The sequence below is a fragment of the Formica exsecta genome, unplaced genomic scaffold (genome assembly GCF_003651465.1).
Source record: "Formica exsecta isolate Colony F162 unplaced genomic scaffold, ASM365146v1 scaffold365, whole genome shotgun sequence".
NCBI classification, from domain to species: domain Eukaryota; kingdom Metazoa; phylum Arthropoda; class Insecta; order Hymenoptera; family Formicidae; genus Formica; species Formica exsecta.
The window spans coordinates 76,485-91,584 of record NW_021850897.1 but is presented as its reverse complement, the minus strand read 5'-3'; the positions used below and the strand labels follow the sequence as shown (position 1 = coordinate 91,584).

Below are 15,100 nucleotides of genomic sequence, written 5' to 3'. Positions count from 1 at the left end.
CCGGGATCCGCGAAAGCGAATTCGCCGCCGCGGTGACGGGGGGTACCCTTTAGCGATCGCCGGGGACGATAGATACGCGTCGCGAGGGAAAGTGAGCGCGAACTCTCTCGTCGCCTTCATCTTCGTCGTCGGAGCCGTCGCAGGCGTCGCGTCGCGGTCTGAAAATGGTCTAAACTGTCTTTCTAATGCCGGGTGTTAATCCGTGTGTCGTGCCGTACCGTTTCAATCGACCGGCAAAAACTTTTAACGCATCGAGACACGTCGCGGTTGCCAAAACTTCTCCCACGTAACGCTCGATGACTCGCGTAGAATTCAGTCGACTGTGGGAAATATTTCTGCGAGAAACACGGAACCCCGAGAATCCCGTTTATTGTTTCATAGATTTGAATCTTTCACTATATTTTTAATGAGATACGTTATAAAGTCGCAGGAACAAAGTTCAATGAACGATCGTTGACGTTGCTTTGTGACTTTAAAGAAATTTTTTTAAAAAATTCATATTTCTACTTGAAAAAAAAAATTACATTTTTCTCTTGCGATGCGATAAATTGATAAACGCAATTTAGCGACTCTATGACTGTGAGATGAACAATGAATCTAAATTTTGGAGCGTTTCACGACGCAGCGCGATTTACATTCGCTTAAAAACGCAGGAGGAAGGTTTTCTCTTGAAACAAAGTCGGATAATTGAGCGCGACTACTCGTATTTGGGTTATCATAGACGGTGCCGAGGCTTTCTAGCTTTCTATGCTTATGCCAAGGATGTCCACATTACGAAGGATCCCCCACGCACATTTAGCTTCGCGCGTTAGTCAGGCCATTATGCGCGACGCGCCGAGTCCTCCACCTCTTTCGTCTGTCTTGGCCGTTTAACCCTTTTCGCGTTGATTATATTTTACGATCTCTCGTTCTCCGTAAGCTGTTGTTATGCATGCTATTACGAGCTGTTGAGAGGTTCACAAGAGGATTTTCTTGCGTCGCAGAATAACATTATCTCCTCGTCGCGCTTTATCTTTTTCCGCCGATAACTTAATTATTATAGCCTTGGCTTCGAAAGTACGGAGCCGCCAATCGTGTTAAGTTAAACACGAAATAGCTTTGATGATTGAAAACATGCGATAAATCAATCTTAATAAATTATCCCAGTTATATATATATATATATATTTTTTTTTTTATTAAAGACTTTATATACCATTAAATGATTCTGAAGTTACATAGTCAAATAGAGATTGAAAATAAGATTTACAACAAAAAGTCAATATTTGAAATGCATGGGAATAAAAAAGAAAAATATCCGCGTTCTGTGGAGAGCTAACACGTCGCAGGTGAAATATGTAAAACGAAATATTGACAGTTCACACTTGACCCACATGCGATATAAAGAGCGAATGCCGTGAAGTGCTGAACAAAATGCATGTACTCGCGTAATAAATGAAAAGGGTGGTGCTCGCGTGCCCACGCAAAATGAGAAATAATTGCAAATTCATCCATAAACAGAATTACGGAGAAACGTTAAAAAACACACAGTTATTTAATTAATAAATATAATACTTTTTTCACATTACTAAAAGTATTAAAATCAAAATTACTCGACTTTTAAATCAGATAAGTCGTATCAGACGATTATCGGTCACGAATGACATTATCGGTATCGCGCTGATTCCTTCAAATCGTTCGTCCTTGTGCAACCTAGCCTGAGATATATATATATGTATCTCGGGAAGCATTGCACGCTCGACTTGTCGATCCCCGACCTCGTTTTCAAAGGAAATTTCGTATCTTACGACCGTTACGTCATCGCCCCAGAGATACCGGGCCCGATTGGCACGTTGTTTCCAATTCTGACGTATATAAATTCTCTTGGCGATTCCGTCTCGGCACGCTGCAACGCCATAGAAATTGCAACCCTTACCTGATCACGATTCCATGAATCGGCCGCAAACTCTCCCGGCGCGATTTCCGACTGCACCTGGCACGTATGCGCCGATGAAAGCGGGTAAGTTCACCGTTGCATAATGACGAACGATGATTCACGAGTAGGTCGCACGCCGACCTCGTCTCTCTTCCTTAATACGGCGAGTAACTAATTCATGGAGTCCTCGGTATCTGCAAGATTATGAAAATTATGTTAGCCTCGATAGAGCCGACACATCACGCAAAAACGCGATATCTACGATTCCGAAATCTTTAAGAAAATATAAGAAACTTTGAGTCGTTTTTTATATTTTTAAAAAGATATCAGCAGAAAATTTATTAGTCAGAGTAACAGAATTATGAGTAGTAAGAACAGAAGAAAAAATAATTTTTGTTCCATAAATATATGAGAGCATAATATAAAAAAAATTACCCATCCAAATGTGCCGTGTAAAAATACCTAAAATTTCCGTGTTATAAAAGTTGGTCCTGTCATCGCGTCTATTTCTCATTTACGAAACGCACGTGCGCGAAGCGCTTTTACAAAAATGACAAGGGCCAAAAAAATAGAACGATTCTTGAATCGGTTACGTTCCAATTTCACGGTACCTCCGTTTTACTTCCACGTCACGTTTCACTCGAAATCGCAAAAAGAATGGCAGGTACGATCGGGAGAGAACAGACGGTGGGAATGGAGGAAGAAAAAATAACGCTAGCAAACTAATAATCTAAGCCCATAAACTCTCTTTATCTTTTTCTTCTTTGTTCTCGGATGAAATGGGAGGTGTTATAACATAAAGATATGTTATTTCGCCTATAGGATCAAGGAGATGAGCTCTAATAATCTCGCGCGAGACGTACGTACACATATCGGCTGACCTCTTCCTTCGCAAAGTGATGCGGCAAAATCGCGAGTAAAAAACGCGTCCGTAATAAACGCGATTAGTAGCTTACGATACCTCATTCGTCTCAACGGAGGGTTTTAGACTCGTATTTTCCGTGTCGTTGCAGACTCCATTAACAGCAACGTCGTTAGCCGAGCTCTGCCCGACCGACCGCAACTTTCGTCGGCGGAACAAACCCGGCGACGCGTCCTCCCGTTTCGACGGAAACAACGTTAGAGAGATGGGGAGAACTTTCCCCCACGCGGTTCCGTAAGACAAAAGTCTTACAGGATATAATATCCTGCAGCGACGTATCTTCCAGTCAAAGAAATGGCGAAGAAATAATTCAAAAGTTTCTCGCGAAACAGCTTGCGTCGCCCCCGCCTTCCATTCCTCGTCTCACCCAGTCTGTCGAAAACGAATTCCTTGGAAGTATATTTGGCGAACTATATGTAACATATTGCATCGTAAATATTAACTCGTAAAATATAATCAAATCCTCTGCGATTAATGCACATTTTTTTTGTACGAGTCTCCAAAAGATCTCAGAGATCACATAAACCGTATGACGAAAAATACAAAAAAAAAAAAATATATATATATATATATATATATTTATAAATATGCAAATTCTATAAAATGTGCATTGCAAACTTGCGTGCAATCGTACGACGCGTTTTAAATATGTCCGGAATGAAGATATTTTCTCTTTAGTATATCGATCGTCGCGTTACGCGCGCTGTCGGCGGTATCGTTATTACCGTTGCTACACACATATATAACTCGCGAGGCAGATTTATTCCTTTTTACATCGCGTTTTACTACTACTTTCGTGCGGAGGATGTTATTCCCGGCCGATATAATAGACGGCGCTCTCTTTCTCGTAGCGAAACGCGAGGTCGATGCACCATTGACTCCGCGCGCGCTCCACCTTTTCGTCCAGAGAGATCGTCTGCCGCTTCTTGACCCTAGTTTGCATCACGTGCCACGGCAAGTGGGATCAGGTACCATTTATCCACTCTAACCGGTTGCGATGCCGTAATTCAAAGCCGTTTCGACGACGAGCATTGTTAGCGAAGGAAGATATCAGTGTCAGTTTAAAAGACAACGTCGAGATAAAAGTCACGTCGGCGGAAAATGACTTTCGCCTATTGTCGAAAAAAATATTTCGCTCTGTCACCTCGTAATAACTACGGCTCGACGCGTTTCATATGCATCAAAATTTGTATACGAATCGAACATCGTGATATAATAGAGCGGATCTAGAGCAGAAAGAAAAGAAAAAAAAATTTTCTACGATACATGAAATTTTAAATATAATAATATATCAAAACTAATTTTTTTTTTTTTTTTTTTAAATGACCTATGAAAATTCTTACTTATGGATAATGAATTAATATTTAAAGTCTATTTATTTAATAAAAATTTTTCTCTTTACTTTATTTCCTAAAAAATGACCGCGTAAAATAAAAATATTTCGGATACACATGTAGAGCAAAAAATAATTTGACTGAAAGAGCGAAAAGAGAAAATAATATGAATTTCAAAAATAGCATTGCATTGGCTTTGTATCACGTTGGGGCTTTCTAAAGGCCAAAACGGATCAAATTTATTTGATACGGCCAATCGGGCGACCTCTCGTTATTGTAACTTTATACTCGGCTATTGGATATTGGCTAGAGCCGTGCGCAAATTTAATCGGCGAATTTAACTGACATTATCCCCGCGTTCGTTTATAGATTCAATTAGTTCATCATACTTTTCAGAAGATTATAATGTAGCTTCTTTCTTTATATATTAATAACGAGCGCTGTGTCATCATCGTTATTTATATTGCGCATACAGTTGTCCGCAATAATATCTATACATTACTCAATATTTTCTGGAAAACGTACATATATTTCTATCTCATATTCTCTCAATTCTTTTATTGTGCCAATTTTAAGATCAATAACGCTAGAGAATGCAATAGCATAATATTATATTATATAGAATAATGGATTTTTAGTTTATGTGGTAATATTTTTCTAAAAATTTAATTTAGTAGGTATATATATTTTAACAGGTATATATATTTTAGGTGCTAATTATAAACCTAATGATTTCTTAGAGCACCTAATTGACATTTAATTATTACGTTTTTTGTTTTTTTTCCTTTCATGTTATTTATATATTTTTTTATAGTAGATCCAATTTATAATGTTAAGTCGGCCTCTCTCGATATGAATTTAATTTTCTATAACCGTTTGAACTACTGACTTTGATACCTGACTTCGGGTATTTCAGCGTATAATTAGCACCTAATTTTAAAATATGTCAGACTTTATTTTGCACTGGTGGAGGGAGCTAACTTAATCATCTCCTGATGACACCGCGAACATTGTCAGTCGACAAACGATATCAATGACAGTGAGATCAGTGCACTTAATCGCCAGTGGTACATCGGCGGAAAAGGGGGAAGCCATTCTGTAGTTCGGTGACACGTATTGTGCCTAAACGTGCCTTTTGTCATCCAATTGATCCTGGAATGTGACATCTGCGCCACAGGAAAATCAACACGCGACGATTCGATGGTGTCTTGACCCCGTGAATCAAAGTCCCGTTGAAATATCGCGAAGAGAACAACGTGAAATCTTACAAAGAGGAGAATAATCTATTTCTTTTTTATCTTTAAATAATACAAAAAGCTCATGTTTTTTTCAAAGATGAATAAAGTTCTTAAATCCAAAAATCAATATATATTAAAATTATACATAAAATCCATATATATTAAAATTATATATAAAATTAAATAAAATAGAATTTCTTTTCTTCTTTGAAAGAACGCAATTAATAAAATAATTATCTCAAGTTTTTGCGTATTTCAACGAAAGGATTCGGCGCGCCATCGATATTAGATCACACGGTAAAATTAAGGAAATAGCCGCGCGATTATATCACTTCGGTGAAAAGCGCAAGGTGCTTGTGCATATTAATTGCAATCCAATGCTGCACTGTACGCGCTCAATTTAGATATTGCCGGAAGTAATCGCGAATTCGAACAATGCGCGTCGCACGATATTTAACGCCCAGTCGTTGTAGTCTCGAATATACATGCATAAAAATAAACGTGATACAAGACATTTTGTTTTTCTTCTCATATTTTAGCTATTCTATATTTAATAAATATCATCGATTTTGCTTCTTAAGTAATAAATTAGCAAAATCGATTACTGCGGACTGGAAATATAGTACACGATATAAAAAGATATTTTTAAATAAACTCTAAAGGCAAATTTCGTAGGAAAATTAAAATAATCGGAAATAATATTTAGAGTAATGATAATAAATTTTAGTTGTATTCTATACTGGAAAAATGCGGAAGAAAATGATACCTCGAGTTATAATTTCTCTCTTACTTTTGATCTCTGAATTTTCAATCTAATATCTATTTTAATACTTTAAATCAATAGTTCTCAAACTTTTCGCGCTCGCGGCACAGTAGCTTTTTTCGTCGGATTTGGCGACATATCACGCTGTATTCAATAAAATATTCTACAAAAGACTTGGTATTTTTAATCTTTTAATTTATTTAATATATTATTTAATATATATTTATAGACTTATTTTATTTATTAATACTAGACGTTATATATCCTACTGGATATAGTCCCTGTAATTGTATTAATTGAATAAATACATATATTATAGAACTTTCATGACACACTTTGAAAATTTCACGGTACACCCTTTGAAAGCCATTGTTTTAAAGATACAGCAAAATCTTTTGTGAAACTATTTAATTTATAGTTTTTTCAAAAGTTTCTCTTTCAAACTTTTAAGTGAGAAATTGTTCGTTTACTGTCAATTTGAAATACAAAATAGGGGCTCAATTCCTAAATTAAATCTAACAAAATTCTCTAAAACCCATAAACCATATAAAAAAAAACAAAATTCCAACTTGGAACACTATGATATAAAGAATATTACTGACTAAATTGTTTTTCGCGCATTTTACAATTCATAAAAATATCTTTATAGTATAAAAAGAAGCTTTTTAATCTCCCTGGAATCATCCTGACATACGTGTACGCATCGATACGTCTTCCAAGGAAACCATGAAAGCGTATCGTCAGGATCATGCGTAGTGTAATTATATCATTACTATTGAAAGGAATCCAATAGCAGCACGGGGAATATTTAATTATATAGCAAAAAGCATAGAAATATTATAGGAACGTTCTCACGTGTGTACTAGTCGCAAGGTTAATCGATATTAGGTATTCTTAGTACGAAGAGCGCCATATCGCGCCGTCCATGGAGCGATGGTGAAAATTTATCGTCCGCCATACAAACGCTTTTAGTAATCAACGTAATATAAACGGTTTTACTTTATGGAGAATTCTTCGGCAACGTTTCGCGATACAAAAGTTCTGGAATTTGCACGGAAACTTCTCATATTTAACGCGATTCCTTTTTCCGATGCTGACCTCGCGAATTATTCTGGTCTCGTGATGTTCTTTTACGATTGCCAATAAAATCCTCTTGCTGTTCGATTGCCACGGATTAAGCCGGACCAAATTTCAATCTCTCGCGGCCGAGAAGTTCATACTGGAAAAATGCGGAAGAAAATGATACCTCGAGTTATAATTTCTCTCTTACTTTTGATCTCTGAATTTTCAATCTAATATCTATTTTAATACTTTAAATCAATAGTTCTCAAACTTTTCGCGCTCGCGGCACAGTAGCTTTTTTCGTCGGATTTGGCGACATATCACGCTGTATTCAATAAAATATTCTACAAAAGACTTGGTATTTTTAATCTTTTAATTTATTTAATATATTATTTAATATATATTTATAGACTTATTTTATTTATTAATACTAGACGTTATATATCCTACTGGATATAGTCCCTGTAATTGTATTAATTGAATAAATACATATATTATAGAACTTTCATGACACACTTTGAAAATTTCACGGTACACCCTTTGAAAGCCATTGTTTTAAAGATACAGCAAAATCTTTTGTGAAACTATTTAATTTATAGTTTTTTCAAAAGTTTCTCTTTCAAACTTTTAAGTGAGAAATTGTTCGTTTACTGTCAATTTGAAATACAAAATAGGGGCTCAATTCCTAAATTAAATCTAACAAAATTCTCTAAAACCCATAAACCATATAAAAAAAAACAAAATTCCAACTTGGAACACTATGATATAAAGAATATTACTGACTAAATTGTTTTTCGCGCATTTTACAATTCATAAAAATATCTTTATAGTATAAAAAGAAGCTTTTTAATCTCCCTGGAATCATCCTGACATACGTGTACGCATCGATACGTCTTCCAAGGAAACCATGAAAGCGTATCGTCAGGATCATGCGTAGTGTAATTATATCATTACTATTGAAAGGAATCCAATAGCAGCACGGGGAATATTTAATTATATAGCAAAAAGCATAGAAATATTATAGGAACGTTCTCACGTGTGTACTAGTCGCAAGGTTAATCGATATTAGGTATTCTTAGTACGAAGAGCGCCATATCGCGCCGTCCATGGAGCGATGGTGAAAATTTATCGTCCGCCATACAAACGCTTTTAGTAATCAACGTAATATAAACGGTTTTACTTTATGGAGAATTCTTCGGCAACGTTTCGCGATACAAAAGTTCTGGAATTTGCACGGAAACTTCTCATATTTAACGCGATTCCTTTTTCCGATGCTGACCTCGCGAATTATTCTGGTCTCGTGATGTTCTTTTACGATTGCCAATAAAATCCTCTTGCTGTTCGATTGCCACGGATTAAGCCGGACCAAATTTCAATCTCTCGCGGCCGAGAAGTTCTGTCATCCGTACAATTCGATTAGCAATTTGAAATTGAAGTGATCAGTGCATGTCTCGAAATCTATATAAAGTTTAACCCTTCTAAAGCAAATTTTAGAAATTTTTTTTTTTTTTTTAGTGATATTATTGCCCTATTATTTTATAATACAAACTACGTGCGTTGATTTATTAATAATTATAAATCGTTCAGATCGTAAATATATTATACAAACATTTAAAATCTTTAAAAAAGAAACTGTTACAATTTATCTTATAATTTCGTTCTTTTTAATGAGGTATAAAAATCGATATCTTACAAGGAAAATTCAATTATGAAAGTAAGTAAGGACGATGTGACAGAGAAAAAGGTCAATCGCGTGCTTGAGAAACGGCGATCGAGAGTTTCGCGGATTAATAAGAGCAAAAAGTTAATCTTAACGGGGGAATAAGAACGCGATTTACTAGCCGTTCTCGATAATAAAATTAGCCGTTTAACCGGTCTTCGATGCTTCGTTATCGTGAATTTGCTGCCATTTTTTTCTTTCGCATGATATTACAGCCGATATTCATGCAACGCGGAGTTTTTCGAAGCATAATGAATTTTCTTATTATGCGGAAGCACGTCACAAATGCATATCGTATACCAGATTTCCGTACAATAATTGCATTTATTCTGCGAATAGTATGAAACCTTCGAAATATGAAGAATATGGATATTGATTATTACATGAGAAAAGCGTATTTTTGATCATAATATAATCTGACATAAGACAATATAAAAATAAATACGTGTCACTATTCACACAAAGAATGTGGAAAGTCTGAATCTGAAACAATCGTGAAAAATATGAGACGTCTGTTTCAATCGTAATTACTAGCATGTAATAATTATTCGCCCGTAACGTTGACTTACCGTCGCCTAATTAGATAAGACATCTCGGCGATTAATAAGAAGAGATAAAAATACAATAAATCGTGAGAATGTTTCGAGTGTGCACGTCGAGGACATTAAAGTACCGCATGTACAAGGATTTTTAACTCTCCCTCGAAATCATATATTCTTATATAATCGTCGACCAAACACTCGAAATAGGATGAAACGATGGGAGAAGATATATTAATTATACATATATAAATAAAAGAAAGAAAAGAGAAATTTTAAAAACTATTACTAGCGCGATGTGCGAGTTTTACTACGGTTTACCGTCAGGCAAATTAATAAGCATAATTTACTCAAAGAGAATAACAAGAATCGAATAATTGATGGACCGTATATATGATAGCTTCCCTAATAGGCCACATGTTTTCCTCGGTTGTAGCTTGTAACGAACCAACGGGATAGTAATCCGATACTAAAGTGTCAAATACACGGAGGGTGTGGTGCGACTCTATATAAAGGAAAGCGGAAAAAAGTCTATCGCGAAATAAAGAAAAGATAAAAAAAAGCGCGAGAATTTAATTAATTTAATTAAAAATTAAATACGGCTAAAGTTTCTCCGTTGTCTTGTTTCTCTTGTTGTCTCCATTTGTTTATTCAAGTTTTCAATATACGCGAGCCTGAATAAACGAATAAACAGCTCTTCCATGCCATGCGATATATCGATAAAGATGCAAACTGACAGATACAGATGTTGCAACAACATTTCCTCTTATGTCGCGCGTATAAGAATAAAATGGTACAGTATTCTCTGCGATATATATATATATATCTCAGAATGTTTTTAGTATAACGCCGCGAAAAGTATTATGAAGCCTGTACACACATTTGTGTTTACTCGCCCAACGGAGTTACATAGACGACTCGATGCTAGGCGGAAGAAGGAAATGATGTAGCCGCGTGAACTGCAACAACTAAAATACGGCGGCTACATGCGGTGTTAAACTACCGCGATATTGCATTACAACGAGTTACTGTCCGACCGAGTTTATTATCAATGCTATATGTTTTATCAAGGCATTTTAATTTGTGCACAACGTAACGCCGCGATAAATGGCAGATCATGTAATTTATTATTAATCTTATTAATAGAATTTATCACAAAATTATAAAATTATATATATAATTCATTTTATAATGTATATATAATTGTGTATAGAATTATATATATATACATATAATTTTATAATTTTCTGATGAATTCTATTATAAATATATAAAATTTTATATATAACTATTTAAAAATTAATTATAATTATTACATATATATATACACACACATATTGTCTCTTTCTCGCTTATAATATAATATTATATCTTTTTTATATTATATTAGTTATGTATATATTTATTTTTTTCATCAGACTAAATCTCTCTCTCTCTCTCTCACATATATATGTTAGGAAAGATCAAGATATCTTATACATGATAGCTTTTTCGCTCCCTCTTTATGTATATATATTACAAAAAAAAAAATCGTCTTGAAATTACTCGAAATATCCAATTTGACCGTAATATAAAAGATATATTGGTTCGGAATATATATTTTGCAGGAAGAGAGAAATGTGTCATGCATTTTTTAAAAAATTCTTCGTTTATTGAAAAACTTTACATTCGCGTAACGGTGATCTATCCGAATACGATGTATTCTGATAACACACAGATTTGTATTTTATACTATTCCATTCGACACGTACCATATGTTACGGAAATACAATATCGATTCGGCGCAATACGTTCAACGCGCTATTCTTCTCATTTTTTTTCCACAAGAAAAAAACAATGATGCAATCGCACTATATTTGACTTTAAATAAGCAGCTTCTGTGAGTTTCATGAAATTTAATGCAGATATGTAAATAGAATTTGTAAATCATGTTATATTTTAAACTGCGCGACGAACGCGCATTCGTAATATTATATTATAATAATATGTACAAATTTTGAGGTAATGATATTAATAATACGATAGATATTTTTATTTTCGCGCGGCCATCTTTTTTTTTTTTTGCCGTAAATTTCTAATATTTAATCTAATATTCAAATAGAGCGCATCTATCTTCGGAAACACATGAAACGAAAATCAAATCTATCTTTCGCAATCACCCCGTATATCTAATAAAGAGAAAATTTATTATTCTACTCTATTATTACAAATATCTATCCCGCGAAAAAAAAATCCCGCGCGAGAAACATTTTTAGATTTCAAAAATTTCTCCAAAAAGAAAAGAATTCTCCGCACGAGTAATTGAAATGGAAAGACATTACACTCACTTCTGGTATCGGACGATCCGAGGTGTCGAAGTCCATCCGCTCGCCGCGATTCGACGTGCAATCACGGAGCACCTTTAACCGCGACGATGATAACACCGGAGGGGTGTCGTAACCGTCACTCGCGCACCTGTCCGAGTCCGCGCGCCGCGGATGAGATAACCACGTAAATCGCAGCACCACTTCGCGAAATCGCGCTCACCTACGAACGACGATCTCCCCTCGTCGATGCCGGCACGACGCGACGCACACAGAAACGCTCATTCGCGATGATCTCCGCCGACGACGACACCCGCGGCGCCAAATCGCCGGCGATTCAAAATTCCGTGCGAACGCCAAGACATGCTCGCGACTACGCTCTCGACGACGACGGCTCGAAGTCGTCACGACGACTGGCGAAACCGTCGGCAGAGAGCGACACGACAGCCCCCGGCGGCCGGGTTCGACGCATGCGTCCTCGCCACCCCGTGCCCAACCCTGTTGTCCCAGAGACGGCCACCCTCGCGCACGTTAGCTGATAGCCACCCCATTGCCTCTTCCCTTCATCCGCGTTACTAACTTCGTCGTCGGGTCCCGCGACGTTTCCTCGGCGTTTCCGTACCGCGAGGGTGAGGACGAGGTGCATTGACCACCATATCGAGCCCGTGTGTCACCTCGGCGACCTATCTATAATCGCCTCTTTCTCCTCGACTTGTTGTTACCAACTATCGCGATATATTCCTAAGGGTTGCTCGTCGTTTCCGGAAACGCACCGCTTGCGTGTGTAATCGTACGCGCGACCCTTAGCGTTGCTAAGGGAAGTTTTAAGGTGCATTACAACGAATTTAGTGTCATCCTCGCGCGCTCGTTTTTTTTCCATGGAAACTCGCTGAGCGCATCCATAATTTTCTTATCATATGAGCGTTCTATAATTTTCGCTAGATATTCTCTTCTAGATTTTTTTAAGAATTTTAGGAAATTTCTTGTTTTACAGATTACACGCTATCTTATAAAGATAAACGAGAAATTGTAAGATGCATCACTTCATATTTTTTTATTTTAGCTTAGTTACAACTAGATAATTATAGATGTAAGAGAGAGAGAGAGAGAAAGATTAAAAATGGATTAAAAATTGACTAAAATTCGTCCTGCAATTTTCCGTGATCCGGAAATTGAGCAATAATATCGGCTTGTCGCATGAAAGTCGAATGAGAGGCTGTGTTTATGTGTGTATATCACCGTGAAATTCGATTCCGATTGACTGTAAATCGAGAGATCGCGTGCTCTCAAAATTCAACTTCCATTAACCACGCATTGTAATTTGCGCCCAAACAGGCGGGACATTAATTAGCTGCGTCATTAATAATCGACAGCGCACATCGGGAAATTTAAAATCAAGTATGCATCCCGCCGTTCCTCGCGATTTCGTCGATAAAATCGAATTGTACGATTCCGAATTATGCGAAGGACCTCTCGAGATACGACAAAAAAAAAAAAAAAAAANNNAAAAAAAAAAAAAAAAAAAAAAAAAAAAAAAAAAAAAAAAAGATTGTTTCTCGGCGACTATTTTCATCCAACTTTTTTTCCCCGAGATCTATTGAGCCGTAAAAATGTATTGTTCGGCGCGATTGCGCGATATTAGTCGGTCGAAAAAAAAGGGCCAGGCGGATAAAAAGTTATAATGACTCTCTCCCCTCTCTCCTTCTGCCTCCCGTTATTGTCGCTACGCAAAAAACGTCCCGCAAGCAGCAATAATAATCGCATAAGGCAGGAGGCAGTCGCGTTTTTGGACAGAATATTAGCCGAAGATTTACGACGAGCTTTAATCGGGGTAACGAAAGAAGGTGTACGAAAAGGAATCGGGGCTACGTCGAGGGCTATGTACACATCAATCACAAAGGCTTCATATTTTTTAAGCTCAAAGAAGAATGATTGCCGCTCCGCGAACGTTTGATGTTTTAAAGCACACTCGCCCCGATGGCTGCCTCAAAGCTTTTACGAGCTCGGATTAAAGCGCGTAATGCGATCGTGGCTCACTCGATATCGGACACGGTCCTTAGATGTGCATTATTTCCTTCTGTCATTAATTACGCAGCTTTATACGCGAGACGATCCGATTCCGCGCGTGTATTCGAGCCGTATATTAGCCGTCTATATTCGATTGTTGTAATGCGATTTACGACCGAATATCGAAACCGAGTAGATTGACAAATATTCAAAATAGAGCTGTATGTGAGACTATGTAGTTGGAAATATGAATTTGAAATGCTTTAACAATTTTTGAATCTTTTCTGTCAGACTATGCGACACGACGGTGCGAAATATTGCAAAAAATAATGAAAATGTACGACTAGTACTTGGTTTCCCTTTAATGGAACGTAAAATCGCTTCATTTCTCGTGGTTTCGGTGAAAGTCTCTGCAATTTATGCAGCGAAGAGAACGAGGAATTACGTAATATGGCAGGAAAAAGGAATGCAAAATTAAATGGCATAGCTTCATCTCGCGTCTGGAAACGTCCGGCACTATTATACTTGCACCACTATTACGAGAGAACGATATGCCCTAAGCAGAGAGAATATATTATTTCTGTCCTCTCTGAACTTTCTTTAAAAGCCCGAAGACACTGCTATCGCAGCGAATTGTCAGAATAGAAAAAATATATGTGCAATTTTCCATTGAAAATTCAATGCGCGAATGTCTCTTCCTATTATTTATTCAGACATTTCAACGAATATTTTGATAGAAGACAAAAAAAAGAAAGATTTACTTCGATAATTATGTATTTCGATAAATTTTATGATTATAATGTAATATATTTGGCTTTAAATTTTTGCCATGCAAGCTGTAATTATTATTTTCTATAATCATGCGATTTGACATATCGCCATAAAATTTCGTATGAAAAGTTATAGTCAAACGCAATTAGACTCGGGTATATTATATTGCCCCTGTGTTAACTTGTTGATCAAATGAACAATAGATCAAACCGAAATGTCACAAAGATCTAATTACCGAAGGCGTTATGTGAATAGATTTTACACGTGCCTGTTGTTGCCTGCTGTTGTTTGTTCGCCGGTTAAATCACCTTCGGGTCCTGGGGGAACAATGAAATTCGAAATGTCAAAGCTTTGCTATATAACAGTTCGTAATAAAGCGATCGTTAGAAATAAAAATAAATCAGCAAGAAAATCTAACATATAACTGAAAGTAAATACGAAACGCACAAGACTCGATATATATATATATATATATAGAGAGAGAGAGAGAAAAAGAGCTCGAGGCTTGCGTATAAATATATTATCGA

The 15,100-nt window shown here is 36.5% G+C and overlaps 1 protein-coding gene across 2 annotated transcripts in view; it reads right to left on the bottom strand.

Annotated features, from left to right (window-relative positions):
* Positions 1–1,901: 1,901 nt before the first annotated feature.
* The window catches only part of LOC115239211 (glutamyl-tRNA(Gln) amidotransferase subunit A, mitochondrial), a 16,755-nt gene continuing 3,556 nt past the window's right edge, over positions 1,902–15,100 (bottom strand). Inside the window, exon 3 of one of the 2 annotated variants that reach the window (XM_029813609.1) lies at positions 1,902–2,108. The gene's annotated coding sequence lies outside the window, so the exon portion shown is untranslated. Of the gene's footprint in view, positions 2,109–13,362; positions 14,891–15,100 lie in introns of those variants that run through there. The other variant, XM_029813607.1, reaches the window with a different exon arrangement.